The sequence below is a fragment of the Schistocerca nitens genome, chromosome 12 (assembly GCF_023898315.1).
Source record: "Schistocerca nitens isolate TAMUIC-IGC-003100 chromosome 12, iqSchNite1.1, whole genome shotgun sequence".
In the NCBI taxonomy this organism is placed as follows: domain Eukaryota; kingdom Metazoa; phylum Arthropoda; class Insecta; order Orthoptera; family Acrididae; genus Schistocerca; species Schistocerca nitens.
The window spans coordinates 68,000,595-68,019,827 of record NC_064625.1 but is presented as its reverse complement, the minus strand read 5'-3'; positions in this window follow the sequence as shown (position 1 = coordinate 68,019,827).

Below are 19,233 nucleotides of genomic sequence, written 5' to 3'. Positions count from 1 at the left end.
AAATGTGAAAAGTGTTAATATGTAGTAAAAACCTTAGAATATCTCCGTGTTTCGTCATTCACCATCGAATCGATATAACGCGAAATCGTCACATTGGTCGCATTTCTCTCTGAGACGGTTACATTTATGGTCTGCCAGCCCTTGTCGCGTGCTGCGGTATGTGGGGACAATACAAGCAGCACAGTAGAACACAGGAGAAGCATCTAAGTTGATGCAATCGCCCAGTAAGAAGAGCTACATTTATAGTTTTAGGTATCGATTGTTGAATTATTGGACGGTTTGGTGCCTTGGACATGACCGAGGACCTTAAGATTTTGCATGAACCGAGGACTGGCAGCCACGTAACACAAGAAAATGTGAAAAGTGTTAATATGTAGTAAAAACCTTAGAAAATCTCCGTATTTCGTCATTCACCATCGAATCGGTATAACGCGAGATAGTCACATTGGTCGCATTTCTCTCTGAAACGGTTACATTTATGGTCTGCCAACCCTTGTCGCGTGCTGCGGTATGTGGGGACAATACAAGCAGCACAGTAGAACACAGGAGAAGCATCTAAGTTGATGCAATTGCCCAGTAATAAAAGCTACATTTATAGTTTTAGTTATCGATTATTGAATTATTGGTCGGTTTGGTGCCTTGGACATAACCGAGGACCTTAAGATTTTGCATGAACCGAGGACTGGCAGCCACGTAACACAAGAAAATGTGAAAAGAGTTAATATGTAGTAAACACCTTAGAAAATCTCCGTGTTTCGTCATTCACCATCGAATCGATATAACGCGAGATCGTCACATTGGTCGCATTTCTCTCTGAAACGGTTACATTTATGGTCTGCCAGCCCTTGTCGCGTGCTGCGGTATGTGGGGACAATACAAGCAGCACAGTAGAACACAGGAGAAGCATCTAAGTTGATGCAATCGCCCAGTAAGAAGAGTTACATTTATAGTTTTAGTTATCGATTATTGAATTATTGGTCGGTTTGGTGCCTTGGACATGACCGAGGACCTTAAGATTTTGCATGAACCGAGGACTGAAACACACGTAACACAAGAAAATGTGAAAAGTTGTAATATGTAGTAAAAACCTTAGAAAATCTCCGTGTTTCGTCATTCACCATCGAATCGATATAACGCGAGATCGTCACATTGGTCCCATTTCTCTCTGAAACGGTTACATTTATGGTCTGCCAGCCTATGTCGCGTGCTGCGGTATGTGGGGACAATACAAGCAGCACAGTAGAACATTTTGGTTTGTGGGAGTAAAGGGACCAGACTGCGATGGTCATCGGTCCCTTTTTCCAAAAAAAAAATTAAAACCGCCCAAAGAGAATAAAAAACAAACAGCAGGAAAGACGTCAGACGACACAGGACGAAAAAGACGCCGACAGAGATCAGACAAAACAAAGTAAAACACACAGAGTGTGACGGTGGTTGGCCGACCATAGAGAAAAAAAAGAGGAGAAGCCAACCACCAAGAACACATTAAAAACTCAGATTAAAATCAAAGGCTAAAAGCCAGAATCAACGCTAAAAAACACTCAGATTAAACTATAAAAACCCCCTGTCCGAATAAAACGTAAAACTAAGCTAGCCATAACAGGGTCATCGGATAAAAGGGCAGGGAGCGTATCAGGCAGCGCAAATGTCTGCCTGACCACAGCTAAAAGGGGGCAGGCCAACAAAATGTGGGACACTGTCAAAGACGCCCCGCAGCGACATACAGGAGGGTCCTCCCGGCGCAGTAAATAACTGTGTGTCAGCCGGGAGTGGCCAATGCGGAGCCGACAAAGGACGACTGAGTCCCTGCGGTTGGCTCGCATGGATGACCGCCACACAGTCGTCGTCTCCTTAATGGCACGGAGTTTATTGTGCATGATCCGATCGTGCCATTCAGCGTCCCAAATCGCAAAAACTTTTCGGCAGAGGACTGCCCGCAAATCTGTCTCTGGGAGGCCAACATCCAGAGACGGTTGTCTCGTGGCCTCCTTCGCCAGGCGGTCAGCATGTTCATTGCCCGGGATACCGACATGACCGGGGGTCCAGACAAAGACCACAGAGCGGCCGCAACACGCAAGAGTATGCAGGGGCTCATGGATAGCCATCACCAGACGGGAACGAGGAAAACACTGGTCGAGTGCTCGGAAACTGCTCAGGGAATCGCTACAGATAACGAAGGACTCACCTGAGCAGGAGCGGATATACTCTAGGGCACGAAAGATGGCGACCAGCTCAGCAGTGTAAACGCTGCAGCCATCCGGCAAGGAACGTTGTTCGGAATGGTCCCCTAGAGTTAGCGCATACCCAACACGACCAGCAACCATCGAACCGTCGGTGTAAACAATGCCAGAGCCCTGATACGTGGCCAGGATTGAATGAAAGCGGCGGCGGAAGGCCTCTGGAGGGACCGAGTCCTTCGAGCCCTGTGCCAAGTCGAGCCGAAGGCAAGGGCGAGGAACACACCATGGGGGTGTATGCAAAGTAGCCCGGAAAGGAGGTGGAACAGTGAAAACCTGAAGCCCAGACAGAAGCCCTTTGACGCGGACCGCTATTGTACAACCAGAGCGGGGCCGACGTTCTGGCAGACGGACGACCGATCGTGGGAACAAGAGACGATAGTTAGGATGCCCGGGCGAGCTTAGAACATGGGCAGCATAAGCGGCCAGCAAACGTTGGCGTCGGAACCGCAGTGGAGGGACACCTGCCTCCACTAGTAAGCTGTCCACAGGGCTGGTGCGGAAAGCACCAGTGGCAAGGCGTATCCCGCTGTGGAGAATTGGGTCCAGCACCCGCAACGCAGACGGGGATGCTGAGCCGTAAGCCAGGCACCCATAATCCAGGCGGGACTGGATTAACGCCTGGTAGAGCCGTAACAGAGTAGAGCGGTCGGCGCCCCAGCGGGTGTGGCTCAAACATCGCAGTGCATTGAGATGCCGCCAACACGCCTGTTGGAGCTGCCGAATATGAGGCAGCCAAGTCAGCCGAGCATCAAAAACGACCCCCAAAAACCTGTGGGTCTCAACCACTGCAAGGAGTTCGTCGGCAAGATAAAGCTGCGGCTCAGGATGGACTGTCCGGCGCCGGCAGAAATGCATAACGCGGGTCTTGGCTGCCGAAAACTGAAACCCATGCGCTACAGCCCAAGACTGCGCCTTACGGATAGCGCCCTGTAGCTGACGTTCAACAGCTGCAATGCCAGTAGAGCTGTAATAAAGGCAGAAGTCGTCAGCATACAGGGAAGCGGAGACAGAATTTCCCACGGCCGCAGCAAGCCCGTTAATGGCTATTAAAAACAGACAGACACTTAAAACAGAACCCTGTGGCACACCGTTCTCCTGGACGTGGGAGGAACTATACGAGGCCGCGACTTGCACGCGGAAGGTACGACACGACAGAAAATTGCGGATAAAAATCGGCAGAGGACCCCGAAGACCCCACCCATGAAGCGTAGAAAGGATGTGATGACGCCATGTCGTATCGTACGCCTTCCGCATGTCGAAAAAGACAGCGACCAGGTGCTGACGGCGGGCAAAGGCAGTACGGATGGCCGACTCCAGGCTCACCAGATTGTCGGTGGCGGAGCGGCCTTTACGGAACCCACCCTGGGACGGAGCAAGAAGGCCCCGAGACTCCAGTACCCAATTCAAGCGCCGGCTCACCATCCGTTCAAGCAACTTGCAAAGAACGTTGGTGAGGCTAATGGGACGGTAGCTGTCTACCTCCAGAGGGTTCTTTCCAGGTTTCAAAACGGGGATGACAATGCCGTCCCGCCATTGCGACGGAAACTCCCCCTCGACCCAAAGACGGTTGTAGAGATCGAGAAGGCGCCGCTGGCAGTCCACTGAAAGGTGTTTCAGCATCTGACAGTGGATGCCATCTGGCCCAGGAGCGGTATCAGGGCAAGCAGCTAGGGCACTGCGAAATTCCCACTCACTAAATGGAGCATTGTAAGATTCTGGGTGGTTGGTGCGAAACGAAAGGCTCCGACGTTCCATCCGCTCTTTAATGGAGCGGAAGGCCTGGGGGTAAGTCGCAGAAGCGGAACTCATAGCAAAATGCTCTGCTAGACGATGTGCAATGACGTCGGAGTCAGTACAAACTGCTCCATTCAGTGAGAGCGCAGGGACGCTGGCAGGGGTCCGATGGCCGTAGACGCGTCGAATCTTGGCCCAGACCTGCGATGGAGTGACATGGAGGCCAATGGAGGACACATACCGCTCCCAGCACTCCTTCTTGCCTTGGCGGATAAGGAGGCGGGCCCGCGCACGCAGCCGTTTGAAGGCGATAAGGTGGTCTATGGAGGGATGTCGCTTGTGACGCTGGAGCGCCCGCCGGCGATCTTTAATCGCTTCAGCGATCTCAGGCGACCACCAAGGCACAGTCCTCCGCCGAGGGGACCCAGAAGAACGGGGAATGGCAGATTCGGCGGCAGTAACGATGCCGGTGGTGACCGATGTAACCACCGCATCAATGTCATCAGTAGAGAGTGGCTCAATAGCGGCAGTGGAGGAGAACAAGTCCCAGTCAGCCTTATTCATAGCCCATCTGCTAGGGCGCCCAGAAGAGTGACGCTGTGGTAGTGACAGAAAGATCGGAAAGTGGTCACTACCACACAGGTCGTCATGCACACTCCATTGGACAGACGGTAAGAGGCTAGGGCTACAGATTGAAAGGTCAATGGCGGAGTAGGTGCCATGCGCCACACTGAAGTGTGTGAAGGCACCATCATTTAACAGCGAGAGATCGAGCTGCGACAATAAATGCTCAATGATGGCGCCTCGACCTGTGGCCACTGACCCACCCCACAGAGGGTTATGGGCGTTTAAGTCGCCCAATAGCAAGAAAGGTGGCGGCAATTGGGCGACCAGTGCAGCCAGGACTTGCTGTGAGACATCACCATCCGGTGGAATGTAAAGACTGCAGACGGTAACAGCCTGTGGCGTCCACACGCGTACAGCGACAGCCTCTAAAGGCGTCTGGAGAGGGACAGACTCGCTGTGCAGAGTGTGAAGGACATATATGCAGACGCCACCAGACACCCTTTCATAAGCTGCTCGGTTCTTAAAATAACCCCGATAGCCACGGAGGGCGGGGGTTCGCATTGCTGGAAACCAAGTTTCCTGGAGAGCAATGCAAAAGAAAGGGTGAAGGCTGATAAGTTGGCGGAGCTCAGCTAGATGGTGGAAGAAACCGCTGCAGTTCCACTGGAGGATGGTGTTGTCCATGGCTGGGAAAGGCGTGACGGGACTGGGAAGGCAGATTACGCCGCAGGGTCACCTGCTGCCTCCGATGGAGCACCCGTGCAAATGCCATCCATTGCGTCCGAGGGACCGGCAAGAGCGAGGTCCTCAGCGGACGCAAGAATCTCCACCTCGTCTTCAGAGGCAGAGCTTGTAGGAAGCGGTGGGATGGGTGCCACCGCAACATCGTTGGTCTTGGGGACTTTCTTCTTTTTCAGCTTGTCGCGCTGTGCCTTCGGTGGTTCAGGCTTCATGGGCTTCACTGGGTCAGTCTCAGGGACAGACGACGACCGCGAGGCCCGACGACCAGGGACTGGCGGTTGTTTCAAGCCCTTGCGGGCGTCAGCTTTTCCACTGGTCGGGACATGCGAAGGGAGGTCCCCAAGGGATCCCTTCCTGGCGAGAGTAGCCGAAGAAGTCTTACGCTTCTCCGGCTGGGAAGGGGGAGCTGATGTCCCCGATGGTTTTGAGGGTGTTGCTCCTGGAGGAGATGGAGCAGGAGCAACAGGGTGTGAAGTGCCCCCCACAAGCAAGGGGGGTTTTGGATGCTGACCAATCACAGAACCAACCGTATGGGACGACACAGGAGATGGAAGAACTGTCGTAGCAGCAGCGGCGTACGTTGACTTCATTGGCACAGGATGGAATCTCTCATATTTCCGCCGAGCCTCAGAGTACGTCAGGCGGTCCAGGGTTTTATATTCCATTATCTTCCGTTCTTTCTGGAAGGTCCTACAGTCCGGCGAGCAGGGGGAATGGTGTTCTCCACAGTTAACACAGATAGGAGGCGGGGCACATGGAGTATCAGGATGCGAAGGACGTCCACAATCCCGACACGTGATGCTGGAAGTACACCGAGATGACATGTGCCCGAACTTCCAGCATTTAAAACACCGCATCGGAGGAGGGATATATGGCTTCACATCACAACGGTAAACCATCACCTTAACCTTTTCGGGTAAAACATCACCCTCAAAGGCCAAGAGGAAGGCACCGGTGGCTACCTGATTATCCCTCGGACCCCGATGGACGCGCCGGACGAAGTGAACACCTCGTCGTTCGAGGTTGGCGCGTAATTCATCGTCGGACTGCAGAAGAAGATCCCTGTGGAATATAATACCCTGGACCATGTTGAGACTCTTATGCGGCGTGATGCTAACTGAAACATCCCCCAACTTGTCACAATTGAGCAACCTCCGTGACTGGGCAGAGGATGCCGTTTTGATGAGCACAGAACCAGAGCGCATCTTGGACAAGCCCTCCACCTCCCCGAACTTGTCCTCTAAATGCTCCACAAAAAACTGGGGCTTTGTCGACATAAAAGATTCTCCATCAACCCGCGTACACACGAGGTACCGGGGTGAATATTCTCCACTGCCTGTTGTAGCAAGACGTTCCTCCCATGGAGTAGCGAGGGAGGGAAACGATCTCGGATCAAATTTCTTCCCGTTGAGGTTAGACCTCGATCGCTTAGAGACTGCTGGTGGAGGCCCACCAGCGAGAGACGATGTACCACGCTTCATTGCGGGTCATCCGCCCTGATGCCACCTACTCCGACCAAGGGCCCTCCCCACGGGCGCCACCCAGCCGCAGCAATAGCCACCTGGCAGGACGGCCATTGCCGGGAGTCCTGATGCCCCAAGGAGATGGGCATCTACTCCTTGGCATACGTGGGGAGTTAACGGCGCAGGCATCAGTAGAGCGATCCCTGTGTTGTCAGGGGGCTACAACCAAGAGGGTACATGGCGGCCCCACCACAACGGACTGGCTACCGTGCTGGATCTTAGGTGCAAAACTGACCAAGGTCGTCGTCGCAGATAAAAGAAACACTGCAGAGTGCAGCGTGGTAATCGCCCAAGAGATCGAAAACGAGCGGGACACCATTGCAACGACGAGAAAGCCGGCTAAAGGTCTAATTGCACGACGGATACAGTGCACCATGTAAGGCGCCCTTCCCCAATTGGCTCGCTCTTCGGAATAATTTAGAAAGATGGAGGTCAAACCCGAGAGGGGACCATCACATAAGGCCGAAACATTTGAGACTCCTTTTAGTCGCCTCTTACGACAGGCAGGAACACCGCGGGCCTATTCTTACCCCCGAACCCGCAGGGGGACAGTAGAACACAGGAGAAGCATCTAAGTTGATGCAATCGCCCAGTAAGAAGAGCTACATTTATAGTTTTAGATATCGATTATTGAATTATTGGTCGGTTTGGTGCCTTGGACATGACCGAGGACCTTAAGATTTTGCATGAACCGAGGATTGGCAGCCACGTAACACAAGAAAATGTGAAAAGTGTTAATATGTAGTAAAAACCTTAGAAAATCTCCGTGTTTCGTCATTCACCATCGAATCGATATGACGCGAAATCGTCACATTGGTCGCATTTCTCTCTGAGACGGTTACATTTATGGTCTGCCAGCCCTTGTCGCGTGCTGCGGTATGTGGGGACAATACAAGCAGCACAGTAGAACACAGGAGAAGCATCTAAGTTGATGCAATCGCCCAGTAAGAAGAGCTACATTTATAGTTTTAGGTATCGATTATTGAATTATTGGTCGGTTTGGTGCCTTGGACATGACCGAGGACCTTAAGATTTTGCATGAACCGAGGACTGGCAGCCACGTAACACAAGAAAATGTGAAAAGTGTTAATATGTAGTAAAAACCTTAGAAAATCTCCGTATTTCGTCATTCACCATCGAATCGGTATAACGCGAGATAGTCACATTGGTCGCATTTCTCTCTGAAACGGTTACATTTATGGTCTGCCAACCCTTGTCGCGTGCTGCGGTATGTGGGGACAATACAAGCAGCACAGTAGAACACAGGAGAAGCATCTAAGTTGATGCAATTGCCCAGTAAGAAAAGCTACATTTATAGTTTTAGTTATCGATTATTGAATTATTGGTCGGTTTGGTGCCTTGGACATAACCGAGGACCTTAAGATTTTGCATGAACCGAGGACTGGCAGCCACGTAACACAAGAAAATGTGAAAAGAGTTAATATGTAGTAAACACCTTAGAAAATCTCCGTGTTTCGTCATTCACCATCGAATCGATATAACGCGAGATCGTCACATTGGTCGCATTTCTCTCTGAAACGGTTACATTTATGGTCTGCCAGCCCTTGTCGCGTGCTGCGGTATGTGGGGACAATACAAGCAGCACAGTAGAACACAGGAGAAGCATCTAAGTTGATGCAATCGCCCAGTAAGAAGAGTTACATTTATAGTTTTAGTTATCGATTATTGAATTATTGGTCGGATTGGTGCCTTGGACATCACCGAGGACCTTAAGATTTTGCATGAACCGAGGACTGGCACCCACGTAACACGAGAAAATGTGAAAAGTGTTAATATGTAGTAAAAACCTTAGAAAATCTCCGTGTTTCGTCATTCACCATCGAATCGATATAACGCGAGATCGTCACATTGGTCGCATTTCTCTCTGAAACGGTTACATTTATGGTCTGCCAGCCCTTGTCGCGTGCTGCGGTATGTGGGGACAATACAAGCAGCACAGTAGAACACAGGAGAAGCATCTAAGTTGATGCAATCGCCCAGTAAGAAGAGTTACATTTATAGTTTTAGTTATCGATTATTGAATTATTGGTCGGTTTGGTGCCTTGGACATGACCGAGGACCTTAAGATTTTGCATGAACCGAGGACTGAAACACACGTAACACAAGAAAATGTGAAAAGTTGTAATATGTAGTAAAAACCTTAGAAAATCTCCGTGTTTCGTCATTCACCATCGAATCGATATAACGCGAGATCGTCACATTGGTCCCATTTCTCTCTGAAACGGTTACATTTATGGTCTGCCAGCCTATGTCGCGTGCTGCGGTATGTGGGGACAATACAAGCAGCACAGTAGAACACAGGAGAAGCATCTAAGTTGATGCAATCGCCCAGTAAGAAGAGCTACATTTATAGTTTTAGATATCGATTATTGAATTATTGGTCGGTTTGGTGCCTTGGACATGACCGAGGACCTTAAGATTTTGCATGAACCGAGGATTGGCAGCCACGTAACACAAGAAAATGTGAAAAGTGTTAATATGTAGTAAAAACCTTAGAAAATCTCCGTGTTTCGTCATTCACCATCGAATCGATATAACGCGAAATCGTCACATTGGTCGCATTTCTCTCTGAGACGGTTACATTTATGGTCTGCCAGCCCTTGTCGCGTGCTGCGGTATGTGGGGACAATACAAGCAGCACAGTAGAACACAGGAGAAGCATCTAAGTTGATGCAATCGCCCAGTAAGAAGAGCTACATTTATAGTTTTAGGTATCGATTGTTGAATTATTGGTCGGTTTGGTGCCTTGGACATGACCGAGGACCTTAAGATTTTGCATGAACCGAGGACTGGCAGCCACGTAACACAAGAAAATGTGAAAAGTGTTAATATGTAGTAAAAACCTTAGAAAATCTCCGTATTTCGTCATTCACCATCGAATCGGTATAACGCGAGATAGTCACATTGGTCGCATTTCTCTCTGAAACGGTTACATTTATGGTCTGCCAACCCTTGTCGCGTGCTGCGGTATGTGGGGACAATACAAGCAGCACAGTAGAACACAGGAGAAGCATCTAAGTTGATGCAATTGCCCAGTAAGAAAAGCTACATTTATAGTTTTAGTTATCGATTATTGAATTATTGGTCGGTTTGGTGCCTTGGACATAACCGAGGACCTTAAGATTTTGCATGAACCGAGGACTGGCAGCCACGTAACACAAGAAAATGTGAAAAGAGTTAATATGTAGTAAAAACCTTAGAAAATCTCCGTATTTCGTCTTTTGGCATCGAATCGATATAACGTTAGATCGTCACATTGGTCGCATTTCTCTATGAAACGGTTACATTTATAGTCTGCTAGCCCTTGTCGCGTGCTGCGGTATGTGGGGACACTACAAGCAGCACAGTAGAACACAGAAGAAGCATCTAAGTTGATGCAATCGCCCAGTAAGAAGAGCTACATTTATAGTTTTAGTTATCGATTATTGAATTTTTGGTCGGTTTGGTGCCTTGGACATGACCGAGGACTTTAAGATTTTGCATGAACCGAGGTCTGGCACCCACGTAACACGAGAAAATGTGAAAAGTGTTAATATGTAGTAAAAACCTTAGAATATCTCCGTGTTTCGTCATTCACCATCGAATCGATATAACGCGAGATCGTCACATTGGTCGCATTTCTCTCTGAAACGGTTACATTTATGGTCTGCCAGCCCTTGTCGCGTGCTGCGGTATGTGGGGACAATACAAGCAGCACAGTAGAACACAGGAGAAGCATCTAAGTTGATGCAATCGCCCAGTAAGAAGAGCTACATTTATAGTTTTAGTTATCGATTATTGAATTATTGGTCGGTTTGGTGCCTTGGACATGACCGAGGACCTTAAGATTTTGCATGAACCGAGGACTGGCACCCACGTAAAATGAGAAAATGTGAAAAATGTTAATACGTAGTAAAAACCTTAGAAAATCTCCGTGTTTCGTCATTCACCATCGAATCGATATAACGCGAGATCGTCACATTGGTCGCATTTCTCTCTGAAACGGTTACATTTACGGTCTGCCAGCCCTTGTCGCGTGCTGCGGTATGTGGGGACAATACAAGCAGCACAGTAGAACACAGGAGAAGCATCTAAGTTGATGCAATCGCCCAGTAAGAAGAGCTACATTTATAGTTTTAGATATCGATTATTGAATTATTGGTCGGTTTGGTGCCTTGGACATGACCGAGGACCTTAAGATTTTGCATGAACCGAGGACTGGCAGCCACGTAACACAAGAAAATGTGAAAAGTGTTAATATGTAGTAAAAAGCTTAGAAAATCTCCGTGTTTCGTCATTCACCATCGAATCGATATAACGCGAGATCGTCACATTGGTCGCATTTCTCTCTGAAACGGTTACATTTATGGTCTGCCAGCCCTTGTCGCGTGCTGCGGTATGTGGGGACAATACAAGCAGCACAGTAGAACACAGGAGAAGCATATAAGTTGATGCAATCGCCCAGTAAGAAGAGCTACATTTATAGTTTTAGTTATCGATTATTGAATTATTGGTCGGTTTGGTGCCTTGGACATGACCGAGGACCTTAAGATTTTGCTTGAGCCGAGGACTGGCAGCCACATAACACAAGAAAATGTGAAAAGTGTTAATATGTAGTAAAAACCTTAGAAAATCTCCGTGTTTCGTCATCGACAATCGAATCGATATAACGCGAGATCGTCACATTGGTCGCATTTCTCTGTGAAACGGTTACATTTATGGTCTGCCAGACCTTGTCGCGTGCTGCGGTATGTGGGGACAATACAAGCAGCACAGTAGAACACAGAAGAAGCATCTAAGTTGATGCAATCTCCCAGTAAGAAGAGCTACATTTATGGTTTTAGTTATCGATTATTGAATTATTGGTCGGTTTGGTGCCTTGGACATGACCGAGGACCTTAAGATTTTGCATGAACCGAGGACTGGCACCCACGTAACACAAGAAAATGTGAAAAGTGTTAATATGTAGTAAAAACCTTAGAAAATTTCCGTGTTTCGTCATTCACCATCGAATCGATATAACGCGAGATCGTCACATTGGTCGCATTTCTCTCTGAAACGGTTACATTTATGGTCTGCCAACCCTTGTCGCGTGCTGCGGTATGTGGGGACAATACAAGCAGCACAGTAGAACACAGGAGAAGCATCTAAGTTGATGCAATTCGCCCACTAAGAAGAGCTACATTTATAGTTTTAGATATCGATTATTGAATTATTGGTCGGTTTGGTGCCTTGGACATGACCGAGGACCTTAAGATTTTGCATGAACCGAGGACTGAAACACACGTAACACAAGAAAATGTGAAAAGTTGTAATATGTAGTAAAAACCTTAGAAAATCTCCGTGTTTCGTCATTCACCATCGAATCGATATAACGCGAGATCGTCACATTGGTCCCATTTCTCTCTGAAACGGTTACATTTATGGTCTGCCAGCCTTTGTCGCGTGCTGCGGTATGTGGCAACAATACAAGCAGCACAGTAGAACACAGGAGAAGCATCTAAGTTGATGCAATCGCCCAGTAAGAAGAGCTACATTTATAGTTTTAGATATCGATTATTGAATTATTGGTCGGTTTGGTGCCTTGGACATGACCGAGGACCTTAAGATTTTGCATGAACCGAGGATTGGCAGCCACGTAACACAAGAAAATGTGAAAAGTGTTAATATGTAGTAAAAACCTTAGAAAATCTCCGTGTTTCGTCATTCACCATCGAATCGATATAACGCGAAATCGTCACATTGGTCGCATTTCTCTCTGAGACGGTTACATTTATGGTCTGCCAGCCCTTGTCGCGTGCTGCGGTATGTGGGGACAATACAAGCAGCACAGTAGAACACAGGAGAAGCATCTAAGTTGATGCAATCGCCCAGTAAGAAGAGCTACATTTATAGTTTTAGGTATCGATTATTGAATTATTGGTCGGTTTGGTGCCTTGGACATAACCGAAGACCTTAAGATTTTGCATGAACCGAGGACTGGCAGCCACGTAACACAAGAAAATGTGAAAAGAGTTAATATGTAGTAAACACCTTAGAAAATCTCCGTGTTTCGTCATTCACCATCGAATCGATATAACGCGAGATCGTCACATTGGTCGCATTTCTCTCTGAAACGGTTACATTTATGGTCTGCCAGCCCTTGTCGCGTGCTGCGGTATGTGGGGACAATACAAGCAGCACAGTAGAACACAGGAGAAGCATCTAAGTTGATGCAATCGCCCAGTAAGAAGAGTTACATTTATAGTTTTAGTTATCGATTATTGAATTATTGGTCGGTTTGGTGCCTTGGACATGACCGAGGACCTTAAGATTTTGCATGAACCGAGGACTGGCACCCACGTAACACGAGAAAATGTGAAAAGTGTTAATATGTAGTAAAAACCTTAGAAAATCTCCGTGTTTCGTCATTCACCATCGAATCGATATAACGCGAGATCGTCACATTGGTCGCATTTCTCTCTTTAACGGTTACATTTATGGTCTGCCAGCCTTTGTCGCGTGCTGCGGTATGTGGGGACAATACAAGCAGCACAGTAGAACACAGGAGAAGCATCTAAGTTGATGCAATCGCCCAGTAAGAAGAGCTACATTTATAGTTTTAGTTATCGATTATTGAATTATTGGTCGGTTTGGTGCCTTGGACATGACCGAGGACCTTAAGATTTTGCATGAACCGAGGACTGGCACCCACGTAACACAAGAAAATGTGAAAAGTGTTAATATGTAGTAAAAACCTTAGAAAATCTCCGTGTTTCGTCATTCACCATCGAATCGATATAACGCGAGATCGTCACAATGGTCGCATTTCTCTCTGAAACGGTTACATTTATGGTCTGCCAGCCTTTGTCGCGTGCTGCGGTATGTGGGACAATACAAGCAGCACAGTAGAACACAGGAGAAGCATCTAAGTTGATGCAATCGCACAGTAAGAAGAGCTACATTTATAGTTTTAGATATCGATTATTGAATTATTGGTCGGTTTGGTGCCTTGGACATCACCGAGGACCTTAAGATTTTGCATGAACCTAGGACTGGCAGCCACGTAACACAAGAAAATGTGAAAAGTGTTAATATGTAGTAAAAACCTTAGAAAATCTCCGTATTTCGTCTTTTAGCATCGAATCGATATAACGTTAGATCGTCACATTGGTCGCATTTCTCTATGAAACGGTTACATTTATGGTCTGCTAGCCCTTGTCGCGTGCTGCGGTATGTGGGGACACTACAAGCAGCACAGTAGAACACAGAAGAAGCATCTAAGTTGATGCAATCGCCCAGTAAGAAGAGCTACATTTATAGTTTTAGTTATCGATTATTGAATTTTTGGTCGGTTTGGTGCCTTGGACATGACCGAGGACTTTAAGATTTTGCATGAATCGAGGTCTGGCACCCACGTAACACGAGAAAATGTGAAAAGTGTTAATATGTAGTAAAAACCTTAGAAAATCTCCGTGTTTCGTCATTCACCATCGAATCGATATAACGCGAGATCGTCACATTGGTCGCATTTCTCTCTGAAACGGTTACATTTATGGTCTGCCAGCCCTTGTCGCGTGCTGCGGTATGTGGGGACAATACAAGCAGCACAGTAGAACACAGGAGAAGCATCTAAGTTGATGCAATCGCCCAGTAAGAAGAGCTACATTTATAGTTTTAGTTATCGATTATTGAATTATTGGTCGGTTTGGTGCCTTGGACATGACCGAGGACCTTAAGATTTTGCATGAACCGAGGACTGGCACCCACGTAACATGAGAAAATGTGAAAAATGTTAATACGTAGTAAAAACCTTAGAAAATCTCCGTGTTTCGTCATTCACCATCGAATCGATATAACGCGAGATCGTCAAATTGGTCGCATTTCTCTCTGAAACGGTTACATTTATGGTCTGCCAGCCCTTGTCGCGTGCTGCGGTATGTGGGGACAATACAAGCAGCACAGTAGAACACAGGAGAAGCATCTAAGTTGATGCAATCGCCCAGTAAGAAGAGCTACATTTATGGTTTTAGTTATCGATTATTGAATTATTGGTCGGTTTGGTGCCTTGGACATGACCGAGGACCTTAAGATTTTGCATGAACCGAGGACTGGCACCCACGTAACACAAGAAAATGTGAAAAGTGTTAATATGTAGTAAAAACCTTAGAAAATTTCCGTGTTTCGTCATTCACCATCGAATCGATATAACGCGAGATCGTCACATTGGTCGCATTTCTCTCTGAAACGGTTACATTTATGGTCTGCCAACCCTTGTCGCGTGCTGCGGTATGTGGGGACAATACAAGCAGCACAGTAGAACACAGGAGAAGCATCTAAGTTGATGCAATCGCCCACTAAGAAGAGCTACATTTATAGTTTTAGATATCGATTATTGAATTATTGGTCGGTTTGGTGCCTTGGACATGACCGTGGACCTTAAGATTTTGCATGAACCGTGGATTGGCAGCCACGTAACACAAGAATATGTGAAAAGTGTTAATATGTAGTAAAAACCTTAGAAAATCTCCGTGTTTCGTCATTCACCATCGAATCGATATAACGCGAAATCGTCACATTGGTGCATTTCTCTCTGAGACGGTTACATTTATGGTCTGCCAGCCCTTGTCGCGTGCTGCGGTATGTGGGGACAATACAAGCAGCACAGTAGAACACAGGAGAAGCATCTAAGTTGATGCAATCGCCCAGTAAGAAGAGCTACATTTATAGTTTTAGTTATCGATTATTGAATTATTGGTCGGTTTGGTGCCTTGGACATGACCGAGGACCTTAAGATTTTGCATGAACCGAGGACTGACAGCCACGTAACACAAGAAAATGTGAAAGTGTTAATATGTAGTAAAAACCTTAGAAAATCTCCGTGATTCGTCATTCACCATCGAATCGGTATAAAGCGAGATAGTCACATTGGTCGCATTTCTAGCTGAAACGGTTACATTTATGGTCTGCCAACCCTTGTCGCGTGCTGCGGTATGTGGGGACAATACAAGCAGCACAGTAGAACACAGGAGAAGCATCTAAGTTGATACAATTGCCCAGTAAGAAGAGCTACATTTATAGTTTTAGCGATCGATTATTGAATTATTGGTCGGTTTGGTGCCTTGGACATGACCGAGGACCTTAAGATTTTGCATGAACCGAGGACTGGCACCCACGTAACATAAGAAAATGTGAAAAGTGTTAATATGTAGTAAAAACCTTAGAAAATCTCCGTGTTTCGTCATTCACCATCGAATCGATATAACGCGAGATCGTCACATTGGTCGCATTTCTCTCTGAAACGGTTACATTTACGGTCTGCCAGCCCTTGTCGCGTGCTGGGTTATGTGGGGACAATACAAGCAGCACAGTAGAACACAGGAGAAGCATCTAAGTTGATGCAATCGCCCAGTAAGAAGAGCTACATTTATAGTTTTAGTTATCGATTATTGAATTATTGGTCGGTTTGGTGCCTTGGACATGACCGAGGACCTTAAGATTTTGCATGAACCGAGGACTGGCACCCGCGTAACACGAGAAAATGTGAAAAGTGTTAATATGTAGTAAAAACCTTAGAAAATCTCCGTGTTTCGTCATTCACCATCGAATCGATATAACGCGAGATCGTCACATTGGTCGCATTTCTCTCTGAAACGGTTACATTTATGGTCTGCCAACCCTTGTCGCGTGCTGCGGTATGTGGGGACAATAGAAGCAGCACAGTAGAACACAGGAGAAGCATCTAAGTTGATGCAATCGCCCAGTAAGAAGCGGTACATTTATAGTTTTAGTTATCGATTATTGAATTATTGGTCGGTTTGGTGCCTTGGACATGACCGAGGACCTTAAGATTTTGCATGAACCGAGGACTGGCAGCCACGTAACATGAGAAAATGTGAAAAGTGTTAATATGTAGTAAAAACCTTAGAAAATCTCCGTGTTTCGTCATTCACCATCGAATCGATATAACGCGAGATCGTCACTTTGGTCGCATTTCTCTCTGAAACGGTTACATTTTTGGTCTGCCAGGCTTTGTCGCGTGCTGCGGTATGTGGGGACAATACAAGCAGCACAGTAGAACACAGGAGAAGCATCTAAGTTGATGCAATCGCCCAGTAAGAAGAGCTACATTTATAGTTTTAGTTATCGATTATTGAATTATTGGTCGGTTTGGTGCCTTGGACATGACCGAGGACCTTAAGATTTTGCATGAACCGAGGATTGGCAGCCACGTAACACAAGAAAATGTGAAAAGTGTTAATATGTAGTAAAAACCTTAGAAAATCTGCGTGTTTCGTCATTCACCATCGAATCGATATAACGCGAAATCGTCACATTGGTCGCATTTCTCTCTGAGACGGTTACATTTATGGTCTGCCAGCCCTTGTCGCGTGCTGCGGTTTGTGGGGACAATACAAGCAGCACAGTAGAACACAGGAGAAGCATCTAAGTTGATGCAATCGCCCAGTAAGAAGAGCTACATTTATAGTTTTAGGTATCGATTATTGAATTATTGGTCGGTTTGGTGCCTTGGACATGACCGAGGACCTTAAGATTTTGCATGAACCGAGGACTGGCAGCCACGTAACACAAGAAAATGTGAAAAGTGTTAATATGTAGTAAAAACCTTAGAAAATCTCCGTGTTTCGTCATTCACCATCGAATCGAAATAACGCGAGATAGTCACATTGGTCGCATTTCTCTCTGAAACGGTTACATTTATGGTCTGCCAACCCTTGTCGCGTGCTGCGGTATGTGGGGACAATACAAGCAGCACAGTAGAACACAGGAGAAGCATCTAAGTTGATGCAATTGCCCAGTAAGAAGAGCTACATTTATAGTTTTAGTTATCGATTATTGAATTATTGGTCGGTTTGGTGCCTTGGACATAACCGAGGACCTTAAGATTTTGCATGAACCGAGGACTGGCAGCCACGTAACACAAGAAAATGTGAAAAGAGATAATATGTAGTAAAAACCTTAGAAAATCTCCGTGTTTCGTCATTCACCATCGAATCGATATAACGCGAGATCGTCACATTGGTCGCATTTCTCTCTGAAACGGTTACATTTATGCCCTGCCAGCCCTTGTCGCGTGCTGCGGTATGTGGGGACAATACAAGCAGCACAGTAGAACACAGGAGAAGCATCTAAGTTGATGCAATCGCCCAGTAAGAAGAGCTACATTTATAGTTTTAGTTATCGATTATTGAATTATTGGTCGGTTTGGTGCCTTGGACATGACCGAGGACCTTAAGATTTTGCATGAACCGAGGACTGGCACCCACGTAACACGAGAAAATGTGAAAAGTGTTAATATGCAGTAAAAACCTTAGAAAATCTCCGTGTTTCGTCATTCACCATCGAATCGATATAACGCGAGATCGTCACATTGGTCGCATTTCTCTCTGAAACGGTTACATTTATGGTCTGCCAGCCCTTGTCGCGTGCTGCGGTATGTGGGGACAATACAAGCAGCACAGTAGAACACAGGAGAAGCATCTAAGTTGATGCAATCGCCCAGTAAGAAGAGCTACATTTATAGTTTTAGTTATCGATTATTGAATTATTGGTCGGTTTGGTGCCTTGGACATGACCGAGGACCTTAAGATTTTGCATGAACCGAGGACTGGCACCCACGTAACACGAGAAAATGTGATAAGTGTTAATATGTAGTAAAAACCTTAGAAAATCTCCGTGTTTCGTCATTCACCATCGAATCGATATAACGCGAGATCGTCACATTGGTCGCATTTCTCTCTGAAACGGTTACATTTATGGTATGCCAGCCTTTGTCGCGTGCTGCGGTATGTGGGACAATACAAGCAGCACAGTAGAACACAGGAGAAGCATCTAAGTTGATGCAATCGCACAGTAAGAAGAGCTACATTTATAGTTTTAGTTATCGATTATTGAATTATTGGTCGGTTTGGTGCCTTGGACATGACCGAGGACCTTAAGATTTTGCATGAACCGAGGACTGGCAGCCACGTAACACAAGAAAATGTGAAAAGTGTTAATATGTAGTAAAAACCTTAGAAAATCTCCGTGTTTCGTCATTCACCATCGAATCGGTATAACGCGAGATAGTCACATTGGTCGCATTTCTCTCTGAAACGGTTACATTTATGGTCTGCCAACCCTTGTCGCGTGCTGCGGTATGTGGGGACAATACAAGCAGCACAGTAGAACACAGGAGAAGCATCTAAGTTGATGCAATTGCCCAGTAAGAAGAGCTACATTTATAGTTTTAGTTATCGATTATTGAATTATTGGTCGGTTTGGTGCCTTGGACATAACCGAGGACCTTAAGATTTTGCATGAACCGAGGACTGGCAGCCACGTAACACAAGAAAATGTGAAAAGAGTTAATATGTAGTAAAAACCTTAGAAAATCTCCGTGTTTCGTCATTCACCATCGAATCGATATAACGCGAGATCGTCACATT